A 12,193-nucleotide genomic window follows, 5' to 3' on the forward strand; every position below is an offset into this window, starting at 1 on the left:
CTGAAAGGTGAAAAGGGAGAAGAAATGTACTGTATACGATATTTAATAGTGATAGTGAGTTATGTAGGGATTATTTTTGTGACCAATCAGATTAGGAGCTCTCTCTTGTTCATCATTATTAAACAACGCAGCGAAGAAAGGCTTACGATAAGGCAAGAAGTAGGACCCGTGTTAATATAGGATCAGCTTTCCAGCGCTGGAGAGAACTGAAGGAGCGGGAAGGCCTGCGATGGGACGCCGAGGCGCTTTTTTCCTTCTCGATAGGTGACTACCGTTGGTTTTGCTTTGTTTCACAGAACTAATATGCCGTCCTTTGCATGATTATTGCACATAATAACACCAATATGGGTGCTGTTGTGGCTCAACCGGTGTCTCAAGTATCTGGATTGTTCATCAGAGGATCAGGGTTCAAGCCCCAGCACTGCCAAGCTGTCACTGTTGGGCCCCTGAGAAAGGCCCTTAACCCTCACTACTCCAGTGGTGCAGATTGTATGTGTGACAAACAAAGGCTTTTATTCTATTCTATAAAAATAATAATAAAGTAAAAGTACTTCAATATATTTTGAGTCAGTAGGTTGACATTCTATGTGTGTGTGTGATGAAATAAAATGAACTCAAATGCCCCGGCGTTCAACAGAATCAAACGATTCAGTAACCAGATAAACACATTCAGAGTCGGTTCACATTTCTGTAATATTTCTCATTACCGCTTTCTAAAATGGTCACACTCAACCTCAAACACGTGTCATACACGTTTCTCATGTTTTTATAATTTCTCATGTCACTGTTGTTCTGTCAAACCAAACTGTGGTATGCACAGAAAAAGCTTTTAAACTCTACAGAATGTCCTGATGATGTTACTTCCTCCTGAACCCATAAAAGCTTCGGGTTGTTTTAATTGCAGCCGTATCAGCCTTTGGCTTTAGCTGGCAAGATTTATCAAGACACTACGCTTCCTTTGGACGAGCTCTCCGGTGCACGCATACTCAAAGCAATCAGGGAGGAGAAATGAACTGGGCAGGGCAGTGTTTACTGATCCTCTAGCATGCCTGACAGGTCAAAGATCACTTCCACCTCAGAATCTGCTGACGATGATGCATCAGAAATCTTCTGCTCTGTGATCCCTGACCTTCAGGGTTGTCTAATGCTGCTGTGAACACAGACTTCCTGTCTTGCTGCAACAACAGAGAACTTATCGCCAGCGTATGGGAATGATCGGCAGAGCTGCTCATGATATTTGTACTCAGAAGACACTTCCTGATCCAAAAGCTTGATACTTTTGATGTTTGTTTTTATCTGGTTCGATATTGAACATGGTTTGGTTGAATCACAAAAACCACTCAAGCATAGAGAACTGAGCTGACAAGAAATAACCATATAAAATAAATAATAAATAAAGTATTTTTCCCCCTTGCTTGTCAGTCTAGAGTACGTCATATCTCTGAAGCGCTACGGCTCTGTTTCCCAGATCTGGATCTCTGTTACCAAATCAATCAAACCAAACTGATGCCTGAGAAGCTCAAGATTCCCAAACGGGGTCTTGGGGTTATATTAGAGAGAGCTAGAGCTAGTTAGAGAGAGAGAGAGAGAGAGAGAGAGAGAGAGAGAGAGAGAGAGAGAGAGAGAGAGAGAGAGAGAGAGAGAGAGAGAGAGAGCTAGAGCTAGCTAGAGAGAGAGAGCTAGCTTGAGAGAGAGCGCTAGAGCTAGCTAGAGAGAGAGAGAGAGAGCGCTAGAGCTAGCTAGAGAGAGAGAGAGAGAGAGAGAGCTAGAGCTAGCTAGAGAGAGAGCTAGAGAGAGCTAGAGCTAGCTAGAGAGAGAGAGAGCTAGCTAGAGAGAGAGCGCTAGAGCTAACTAGAGAGAGAGAGAGAGAGCTAGAGCTAGCTAGAGAGAGAGCTAGATAGAGAGAGCTAGAGCTAGCTAGAGAGAGAGCTAGATAGAGAGAGCTAGAGCTAGCTAGAGAGAGAGCTAGATAGAGAGAGCTAGAGCTAGCTAGAGAGAGAGCGCTAGAGCTAGCTAGAGAGAGAGAGAAAAAGAGAGAGCGCTAGAGCTAGCTAGAGAGAGAGAAAAAGAGAGAGAGAGAGAGAGAGAGCTAGCTAGAGAGAGAGAGAGAGATTGATAAAGAGAGAGACAGACAGACAGAAAAATGGATGGACAGAGAAAGATAGAGAGACAGACAGACACACTTTATTCAACCAAATTAGAAATTCCCGAATTCCAGCAGTATCCACAAATTTAGCCAATAAATTCAATAAATGCTTAAACTTTTTAAAAAGTAATCAATTTAAATGTAAATTTAAAACGTCGTTTGAAAGACAATTTCTTGTTTAGTTGTGTTTTATTATTAATACTACAGGTTAACATTATACACAGTATAATCATTTAAAACTTTTTACATTACATTTTTTTGAAATTCCAACGTATCTCCGTCAAAACAATCAACAGTCACACCTTCGATCCTTCAGTAACGGTCTAAATGACCAAAACAAAGCCAAGATCGTTCTCATGAATTCTGATACCACTGACTGACAGGATCATGGGTGTCACCAGTAATCGCCAAAAGAATGCTGAACCGCTGCATCTTAGGTAGGTTTTTTTTTCCCTTTCTTTTACTAGTTGCTCTAAATAACAACTAGTGACACTCTCAGATGTTGCGTTAATCTAAAAACGTTCATTTTCCACACAAACATTTGAAAGCCCTAAAGCCCCTGTACTGCGCATGTGTAAAACGTAAAGATGCTTCGACGTACTGGCATTGATTTACTCTCCGGCTCTTTGAAACGCCGCTGCAATGTCAAGCAAAGGGAAAAGCAATCTGGAGCATGTGTGAGATGCACTTTACAGTATACACCTCATACACTATTTACACACCATACTGCACCTGGACACTGTAAGGTCAATCTTTAAAAACCATACACATTTATGTATATGTATATACACATTATTTTTCCACTTATATTTACATATTTTATATAGTTTTTTTATATAGTTTATACTTTTTTATTTATCTATCTCCTTTTGGTTTTGGTTAATTTTTTTATCCTAAATTGCATTCCTTTTTTTTTTTTTTTATGCTTATATACCGGACAGTTGCAAAAAGCATTTCACTGCACGTCGTACTCTGTATGTACAGTATGTGTATGTGACAAATAAAATTTGATTTGATTTGATATGAACTGACGTTACTCTTTAACAAGGCTGTCAAAAAGGAAAGTAAACGAAGCAAACGCCATCTTGTCTGAAACGGTCACGTGACTGTCACGTGACAATTGTGGCAAAAACGGCGTTTTCAAATTTATCAACTTTTTTGAGGCAGTTTACAAAAAGCTCTGGTTTCGTTGCCATCTCGGTGTGGACGGAAAGCCAAAACAAAGAGAAGCGTGGTGTTACAAATGAAAACGCATTCATGTGGACATAGCCTCATGTTAAACTGAAGAGCGACTGATCGAATACTCGTCCGTTACTACGTTTTTATGAAGGTTTTTATTTATATAGCAGAGTTCAGTTTTGTTAAGTCTACAATTAAAAAAATGGTTAAATTCCAGTATTGGTGTGGCTGATGTTTCATAGCCTGGTAGAACATCACTAAATAATTCGTATAGATAGCAGCGATGCAATGCTCACGACGAGCATCGAGCCGATACAGACGAAAAACCAGTGGATTGAATATTAGCAGGAAAAAAAAAAAATCTATTCATAATTCATTCTGATCCTGTACCAAATTAAAAAAAATAAATAAAAAAGATTTATTACATTCTTGTATAACTATATCTATTGAATAATTATAGCAATGCTTGAAAATACTGTATAACTGAAGCAATTTATAAATATTTTTAAATATATTTACACATAATTCATTCATTCAAATACAAGCACCTAATTAATAAATCCTTCAGTTATAATGACATCATCAAAATGTCTTTACGTGTCCTGATTTCTCCAGTATTGCAAAAGCCAGTATCAGAATACAGAGAAATAAAATTAGGAGGAAAAATCGAAAAATAAAAAGTAGTATTTGTAGTGATGTGTGTTGTTTTGTGGAAAATCCTCAGCTGCTTTTTGCCTAACAAAGTGGCCAAAAGACATTAAGGCTACAGAATAGACAACAGCATTCAAACTAGATTTGTAAAGTTCGTCGCGACAAACTTTGATGTTGGCTTTGACGATGAAAGTAATCGCAAAGGCCGGTGCTTTTTGGAGGCGAGTGGACATAAGGGTCAGTGTTACTTTTGGAAGCAAGTAAACAGAAAGATAGGGTGCCAAAAAATTTGGAGGTAAGTGGAGACGAGCATGTGACATCATCAGAATACCCATGAGGAAGTTCCCCTCATTGTTCTGAGTGTTTTGATATGTCACATGTCCATGTTGTAAAAAGTTTTTGGATTTTGCATATTTTGGGGGCGGGGCTACGGCATAACCGAAAGGCCAGTCTGTACACCAATTTAAAACTTTGTTCAGAGTATCACCCTAAAGGAGCTGGCCGAGTTATACATTTTTGTCCAAGCTTAAATAGGAAAACAGAATGTTGGCTTCTACAAAGCCAACATAATTACTTGTGAATCAACATTTACATATATAAAATGTATACTATATCTATATGCTTACACGAGAAGAAAAAAAAGATGTTTACTACTAAACTACTGCGTGTAACTATGGTGCTGGGGAATATTATTACAGTGACACCTGTCAGTACCACAATGCCCGTCTAAAAGCATCTGAACGTGTTGAAGTTATAGGTTTCACAGAGTTTAAAGGATATGACATTATCAGTAGCTTCTGAAGACTTCAACCACGTTTTTCACTCATACCACAGAGCAGAACAAGGTGTGGATAATATGAATACGTGCCTAGGAGTGTAGTTCACCGCTCAGAGCCTGTATTCGTAAAGAGATTCTAAGAAGCATCTCAGACAGCTCCTAATGTAGCGTTAAAATTTCTAACTAGGAATCTTAACTTAAGAGTGATTCAGGACCAATCACAGAGCAACTCTGAACAAGGAAAATACAACCGATTTTATCTTAGAGAGGGGGCGGGGCTTAACCCTGTTACTAGGTATGACACGTTATTTTGAAGACTGTGATTGGTTGTCCAATAAAAAATAAATTTAAAAAAATGCAATTTTAAAAATCAGGTCTATTATAAACCTTCACTTTGTCTCTATATTAAGATATTTGAGGCTATATGGTGTAGGGATTACGTTCGTGACCGATCATATTAGAGATGCGCTAAAATCTGTATGTTACAAATGTAATGTAAATGTAAACATCTCCGACACAGCGCAGAAATGTCAGACAAAATTATATCATTTCTGACGACAGAATGTCATTTGGGTCACAAAAATAATCCTACATGATCTAATCTGTAGCATTTTATTAACTCACTATCATTATTAAAAATTCTATACAAGACATTTCCTCTCCCTCTTCACCTTTCGGCCATCATTTTCTCCTCCGATAAAGAAACTCTTAAACCTCTTATAAGCCCTTAAGGTGTTTTATGAATAACTTTTAACTTTACTAGGATATCTTTCATTTTAAGCAGATTTTAAGAATTTTCTTTGCATTTTGTCACTAGGAGTAAATTCAAATTCAAATGAATTGTACAGAGCTTTTAACAATTCCCATTGTGTCAAAGCAGCAGTACAGAAGTATAGAAACAGAAGAGAAGAAAAAGAGAAATATGTAAGAAAAAGAAGAAAGAATAAAAATAAATAAACAAATACATACATTTAACGTTTAAAATTAATAATTTAAAATACTATACAATATTCCATTCCCAAGCCGGTGGTAATGTCAGCAAGGAAAATCTCCCTGAGAGGAAACAGGCTCAGAAGGGAACCGATCCTCATTTGGGTGACATTGGACAGGAAATAATGTCGATGTAAATAAACATAACTCTTTGCATTCAGCATTTTCATGATTACGGGCTCAGATATTTACACAATTTCACTAGCTCAAAAGAGCTTTTACACTGGACTCAGTGGTCTGAAACACCTGCCATCATGCAATGAATTATCTCACAAGATCCAACAAACGGTGCTTACTCACAGATCTCCTTTCTTTTCAGGTTTATGCCATAGGTTCTGATCCACATTGGCACGACTCCTCTTTCAGCTGCCTTAACTTGGGAGAGAGTACTGACTTGTAGCCAAACACGCTTTCACAATCCAGGCAAGAATGTAGAAACTCATGTGACACCGTGTGAGATCCACCCATGTTAGCTCAACAAGTAAGACACGCACAATGCCGCCCACACACCCACACACACACACACACACACACACACACACACACACACACACACACACACACACACATATACACACCTGGACACAGTTAGTTGAAGAAGCACTGTTCTGCTTTTCCAATGTCAACAGTGGAAAATCTGGAGAAGACAGAAAGCATAGCACACGGAAGCAAGTCGCTAATCCTACAAAAAACGCACTACAAAACCGCCGAAACCGAATAAAACGGACGGATTTGAATCCGTACAGCTTGTCAGGGGTTTTAATTACTTTTAGGCTACAGTTTTAAAGAGGAGCGAACAAGCAAATTAGCACAAGGACAAATGCAAACATGCTGTATATCTCATGATTGAATTAGTTGCCACACAAGCCTCTAGGTCATAAACGGTTATTTCCATGTCCCTCACAGGAACACGCCCTAGGATGATTGGTCTCCTGACTACAGGAGCACAACCTTGCACGATAGAAAGACAAACAATGCACAGTTCAATTTGCTCTCAATGTTGTCAAGAAGTGCCAAAAGTTCAGTGCTGTCTTTAATATTGCAGAAAGAATAAGTTCGATCGCAAGGTTTTTTTTTTTGTTTGTTTTTTTATTTGTTTTCAAAAAACATTAAACTCAAACAATATTTTATTCCTTTACTTTATCGTCATTGTATCATCACGATCAAATCTTTCTAAGTCTACTGTTCCCTCTAAGCTGCAGCTGTACACTTCTGATGAGGCCCCAATGTCCCAATCTAAAATCTACATTGACATTTACCTACATGTCCCTCTTACCGTGAGACATGGTGGGACCAGTCGAGCATTGCTGGTAGGTCTGAGGGAGCGAGGTGCAGTGTGAGGAGTCAAAAGAGCTTTGAGGTAATAGGGAGCTGGTCAATTTTTTGGCTTTGTAGGAAGGCATCAATGTTTTGCATCTGATCCGTGCAGCTTCTGGAAGCCAGTGGAAGCCAGTTTGGTCACTTTGCTCAGTGTGTCCAGCATAAAGTGTGTGTGTGTGTGTGTGTGTGTGTGTGTGTGTGTGTGTGTGTAATTAAAAACTTTAGCTAGAAAAATTATAGAGCATTTTTTTTTTCAACCGCTCCCTTTCCAAAGAGCTGCTGCCGCTACATGTTTTTCTTGAAAGTGCAATAGGCCACACCCACTTATTTACAGTCTCAGTACCCCCCCATCTCATGTCATGCCTTATCTGAAATTTACCTAAAGCACACAGCTCAAGACCTGAAACCAGCATTGTGCATCACATGCCATAAATCAAGTCAGTATATATAGAACTATCAACAAAACTGTATTTAATATAGAACATCTTGTATCTTTTATGTTTAATGCAGTTGTGGAAGATCTATGAATGATAAGTTCCTGTTACATTACAGCAGCTATAAAGATTTGAATCACTCACCAGTGACTCTTTAAAAAAAAAGAATCATCATCATTATCATGATCATCGTCATGTTACTAAGAAAGAGTTCAACCGTCGGCCCTGAAAACCTTCCCATAAAAAGAAATTACACTACTACATAATGACACAAACCCGGAGACTCCTTCAAACGTCTCCTCACGGAAAACATCACCACATATCAACAATTACAAACTTAAAAAGCCGCCGTCATACGAGACCGTGTGTAAACTGTTGCTATCGTAACTACGACGTATTAGAAAAAGTATATTAATATAAACCTTGCCAGAGGAACTAACATCACATAACACTTCATCAATACCTCCTGACCAATCAGAATTGAGCTTTCAACAAAAGTGTGAAAAAAATCATTACAACAAAGTGAACCAGGAATATTCGTTTGAGTTGAGATAAGTAATGATTTATGCCAGCACATTAGACTATGCTTAATTATTGGCTATAAACTTCGCTTCTTTGTTAACTATATACATTAAGCCTCACAGCTCCAGGCACAAGTCCTGGTGAAGGATGGGCTGGGAGGAAGAGGAGGCTTGTATATGTTACTTTCTAGTTTTGCTGTTCTTCCTACAGTTCTTGTAAAACTTTCTTGTAAGGCGATGAAACAGCTGCACCACTGATTTATATGATTTGGCTTAGGATCTGTACACACCGAAGCTTCAAGACCTCTCTAGTGAACAGGATCTACTGGATCCATGAGTATTAAATCAATCAGCTCATAAACATTACAAATTTAGATTATCCATGGCGTTTAACTAGTAAGAGCATCAAATTACTGAGCGTTCACAGATTTTGCAGCATGTGTTTGGCCAAAAATAAAGCAAGCTTTAACATTAGAATTATCTTTTCTTTTTACATCATTTGGCAGAAGCCCTTATCCAGAGCGACTTTATTCCTGTTACTGCAATTCCTGTTATTCCTGTCATTTTTTTTTTATACAGCTGAGCAATTGAGGGTTAAGGGCCTTGCTCAGGGGCCCAACAGTGGCAGCTTGGTGGACCTGGGATCGAACTCACAACCTTCCGATTGGTAGCCCAACACCTTACCCACTAGGCTACCACATGTACCAATTGTTCTGCAAGTTTGTGTCAAAATTGATAAACAGACTATTTATTTGTTTATTTATTTATTTATGCTTTTGTTGCAGATGTTTCTCTAAACACTATTTATTTATAATTTTTTTGTTTGTTTGTTTCACAATATTGTCCCAAAAGTTTACAAAAAATACATTTCAAAATAAATATTCATTTGCTTTTTGGATTTTTTTTTACTAGTTTAGTTATTTTCAAAATAAATATTCATTTGCTTTTTGGATTTTTATATTTTATATTATTGTACATTTTTTGTTTCACAGGTTTGACCAAACAAACACTAATTAATAAAACTTCAGATTTTATCAAAAACAAACTTTTATTTATACTTTTGTAGCAGATGTTTCTCTAAACACTATTTATTTATAAAAAAAATTTGTTTGTTTCGCAATATTGTCCCAAACGTTCACAAAAAATTTTTTTCTAAATAAATAAATAAATTTGCTTTTTGGCTTTTTTTTTTTTTTTTTTTATTAGTTTAGTTATTTTCAAAATAAATATTCATTCGCTTTTTGGATTTTTATATTTTATATTATTTGTACATTTTTTGTTTTACCAAACAAAAACTAATTTGTTTTCAGATTTTGTGGAAGTTTATCAAAAACAAACTTGTATTTATTTATTTGTTTAAATTTTATTTATTTACTCTGAAACAAATTTTACTGCTTTAATTGTTTTTCATGGTTTGTTCATTTTTCCATTTTGTACCATGTGTTTATCAAACATATTACTGACACCTGCAGAGACAAAGTAAAATAAAGCAACTGTGTATAAACAGATATTAACAGATTAACAGCAGAAGGCAGGACTGAGTAACACTGTATCACTGGGGAAAGAGCTACAGCAGGACGCTGATACATTTACTGAGTGTGAAGGATCTCAGGATGTTTTTATATTAAACACTGAACAAATATCTCCAGACAAACACAAAGTGAAGAAAGCAGCAGACTCACCATGGTTAAAGGAGTTGTTTGCATCAGACTAGCAGATCACACACACTCACACGCACACACTCACTCACACACTCACTCTCCAAGCTGAACCGTGGAAACTGCAGAAAAACGAGGAAAAAGTTTCCCAAAACTTCGTCTAAACTACTATAAGATTTCCTCTTCCGGAATAAAATAACACACACACAGCCAGAGCAGGACACATTGAGAGAGTGTCAAACTGCGACCTAGTGCACAGGAAAGCGCACTACACTACATAGGCTGTGTTATAATGAGCACTACAGCCTATTGAGTACACTTGGTGTCCAATAGGGTGCAAGCTGGGATGGAACCTCACACAGTAAGGGCGGGTCAGGTGGAAAAGCATGACTAGTGTGCATCCTGCTGGGGGGAAGTGAGCAGTGCACAGCAATAACATCACTCTGTCTGTCAAACAGAACCAGAGGTAAATGGTAAAAAGGCTTTATATTATTATTTTATTTTAACATTGTTAGAAATAGTTCTTAGATGTAGTTTTTTAACAAGGCATGAATAATATGACATTGGGGCACGTTTCACCACTAGCTTCCACCACTTGGTGTCAGGGCTCTCAAGTTTGAAGACAGACAAGAGAGAAAGAAATAAACAAACAAATAAATAAATAAATAAATAATTTAAAAAACAACAACAATGGGGGTGTTTTTGCGTTTGGCAAGGATCACTGAACACAATTTAACCAAATACAAAATATTTACTCAATAGCCATTTATTAATTTGTGTGTGTGTGTGTGTGTGTGTGTGTGTGTGTGTGTGTGTGTGTGTGTGTGTGTGTGTATGTGAAAGAGAGAGAGAAAGAGAGAGAGAGAGAGAGAGAGAGAGAGCGAGCTTAATCGTTGCCCTGACTTCTGAACTACGGAGCTGACTAAGTCACACCCAGATTGGTAATCAAAAGATATACAGAGATAAACCATAATAGTTCTGGTAAAAAAAAAAAAATTAACCTCTACCAAAGTGACTGGAAGGCCAAAATGTGGATCTGCTCATGATCCAAATCATACAAGCTTATCTGTGAAACATGGTGGTTTTAGTGCCATAGCTTGGGCTTGATGACTGCTTTTGGAACAAGCTCATTAAACATTATAGATGATATCACTTATGAGGGTTGAAATACAGTATGTACAATCTAATTGGAGAGAAGCTTCATTACTTCATGCAGCAAGATGATGATTAAAAAAAAAAAAAAAAAAACACTGCCAGAACAAAGGTCAAAGGAGAAAACGTGTAAGGTTTTAGACTGGCCGAGTCAATAAACCTTGACTTGACTAAACAACAACTAAACAACATTTCAGGAATGTTGTTTTAGCTTGAATTTATCATGTTATAGTTTGGATTTAAATATTATTCCTGTATTGTCATGATAATATTAACACTTACTGCGAAATGATACATTTATAAGTAATATATTTATATATGAATTCAGAAGATTTATGGAATATCATACAGTACACTGGAGGTGTAGAGGAACTACATTTGTATTGTAGGCCAGTTTTTACTAGGTTTTGTTGCTGTTGTTAGCTGCGAAATAATAAATTGAGATTGATCCTACCTTTGAAACAAATGACATAACCTTAATAATTAAAAATATTTTTTTTGACAAACAAAGCATGAGTGTAATATGACATACACTTTAAATACACACTACAAATCTACTAAAGCAAGTCGTAATAATGGTTTGAGATGAATTGTCTCCCCCTGGTGGCCAACTGACTCATTGCCTTCTGTGCAGTATCACAGGGTTAGGGTTAGTTGCAAGTATTAGAAATGCAAAATAGAGAAAGTCTTTCAACTCTCTAGTCTAAAACACGACAGCTTCTTTCTTCTCCCATTCCTTATCTTATAAATTAACCAATAACCTGCAGATGGTCAGGACAAAGATATGAACTGCAAAGAGCAGCATTTGTGTAGGATGTTTGTGTCGATAACGGCATTCCTTTAATCATTTGTCGTATATAATCTTAAGTTAAGAGGTCATTCAATCCATCATTCATTCATTCATTCATTCATTCATTCATTCATTCATTCTGGAGCCTATCCCATGAACTTTAAGTGTGAAGAGTGAAAATTCAGCCTCTAAGACACCATTCTATCACAGGGCATCATGCATATGATCATAACAGCATGTTTTTAGACAGTGGGAGGAAGCTGGAGAACCCGGAAATTTAGCACATGGATCTAAATGGAGAACATGTGAAACACCTAAGACTAACAGTAACCCAAGCTCGGAATCGATCCAGAGGACCTGGAGCTGTGAGGCAGTGAAGTTACCTGCTGGAATACTTTCTGTACCTCTTAACCAACATAAGGCCATTATTCCATAAGGAGTGAATCCTGTGAGGAATTTCAGGGGACTCGGTGGACACCCTGGATGGGGTGCCAACCCATCACTGAGCACAATTGCACACACTCACACACCCATTCACACACTATGAACAACTTTAGGATTAACCTACAACAAA

The 12,193-nt window shown here is 37.4% G+C and overlaps 1 protein-coding gene across 4 annotated transcripts in view; it reads right to left on the reverse strand.

The window, feature by feature from the left end:
• Positions 1–9,868, reverse strand: part of itprid2 (ITPR interacting domain containing 2) — an 83,753-nt gene extending 73,885 nt beyond the window's left edge. For 2 of the 4 annotated variants that reach the window (XM_060877023.1, XM_060877018.1), the window contains exon 1: positions 9,702–9,867. The gene's annotated coding sequence lies outside the window, so the exon portion shown is untranslated. Of the gene's footprint in view, positions 1–6,044; positions 6,202–9,701 lie in introns of those variants that run through there. The other 2 variants (XM_060877022.1, XM_060877019.1) reach the window with 2 other exon arrangements.
• Between the last annotated feature and the right edge of the window lie 2,325 nt (positions 9,869–12,193).

The sequence above is a fragment of the Tachysurus vachellii genome, chromosome 8, assembly GCF_030014155.1.
Source record: "Tachysurus vachellii isolate PV-2020 chromosome 8, HZAU_Pvac_v1, whole genome shotgun sequence".
NCBI classification, from domain to species: Eukaryota; Metazoa; Chordata; class Actinopteri; order Siluriformes; family Bagridae; genus Tachysurus; species Tachysurus vachellii.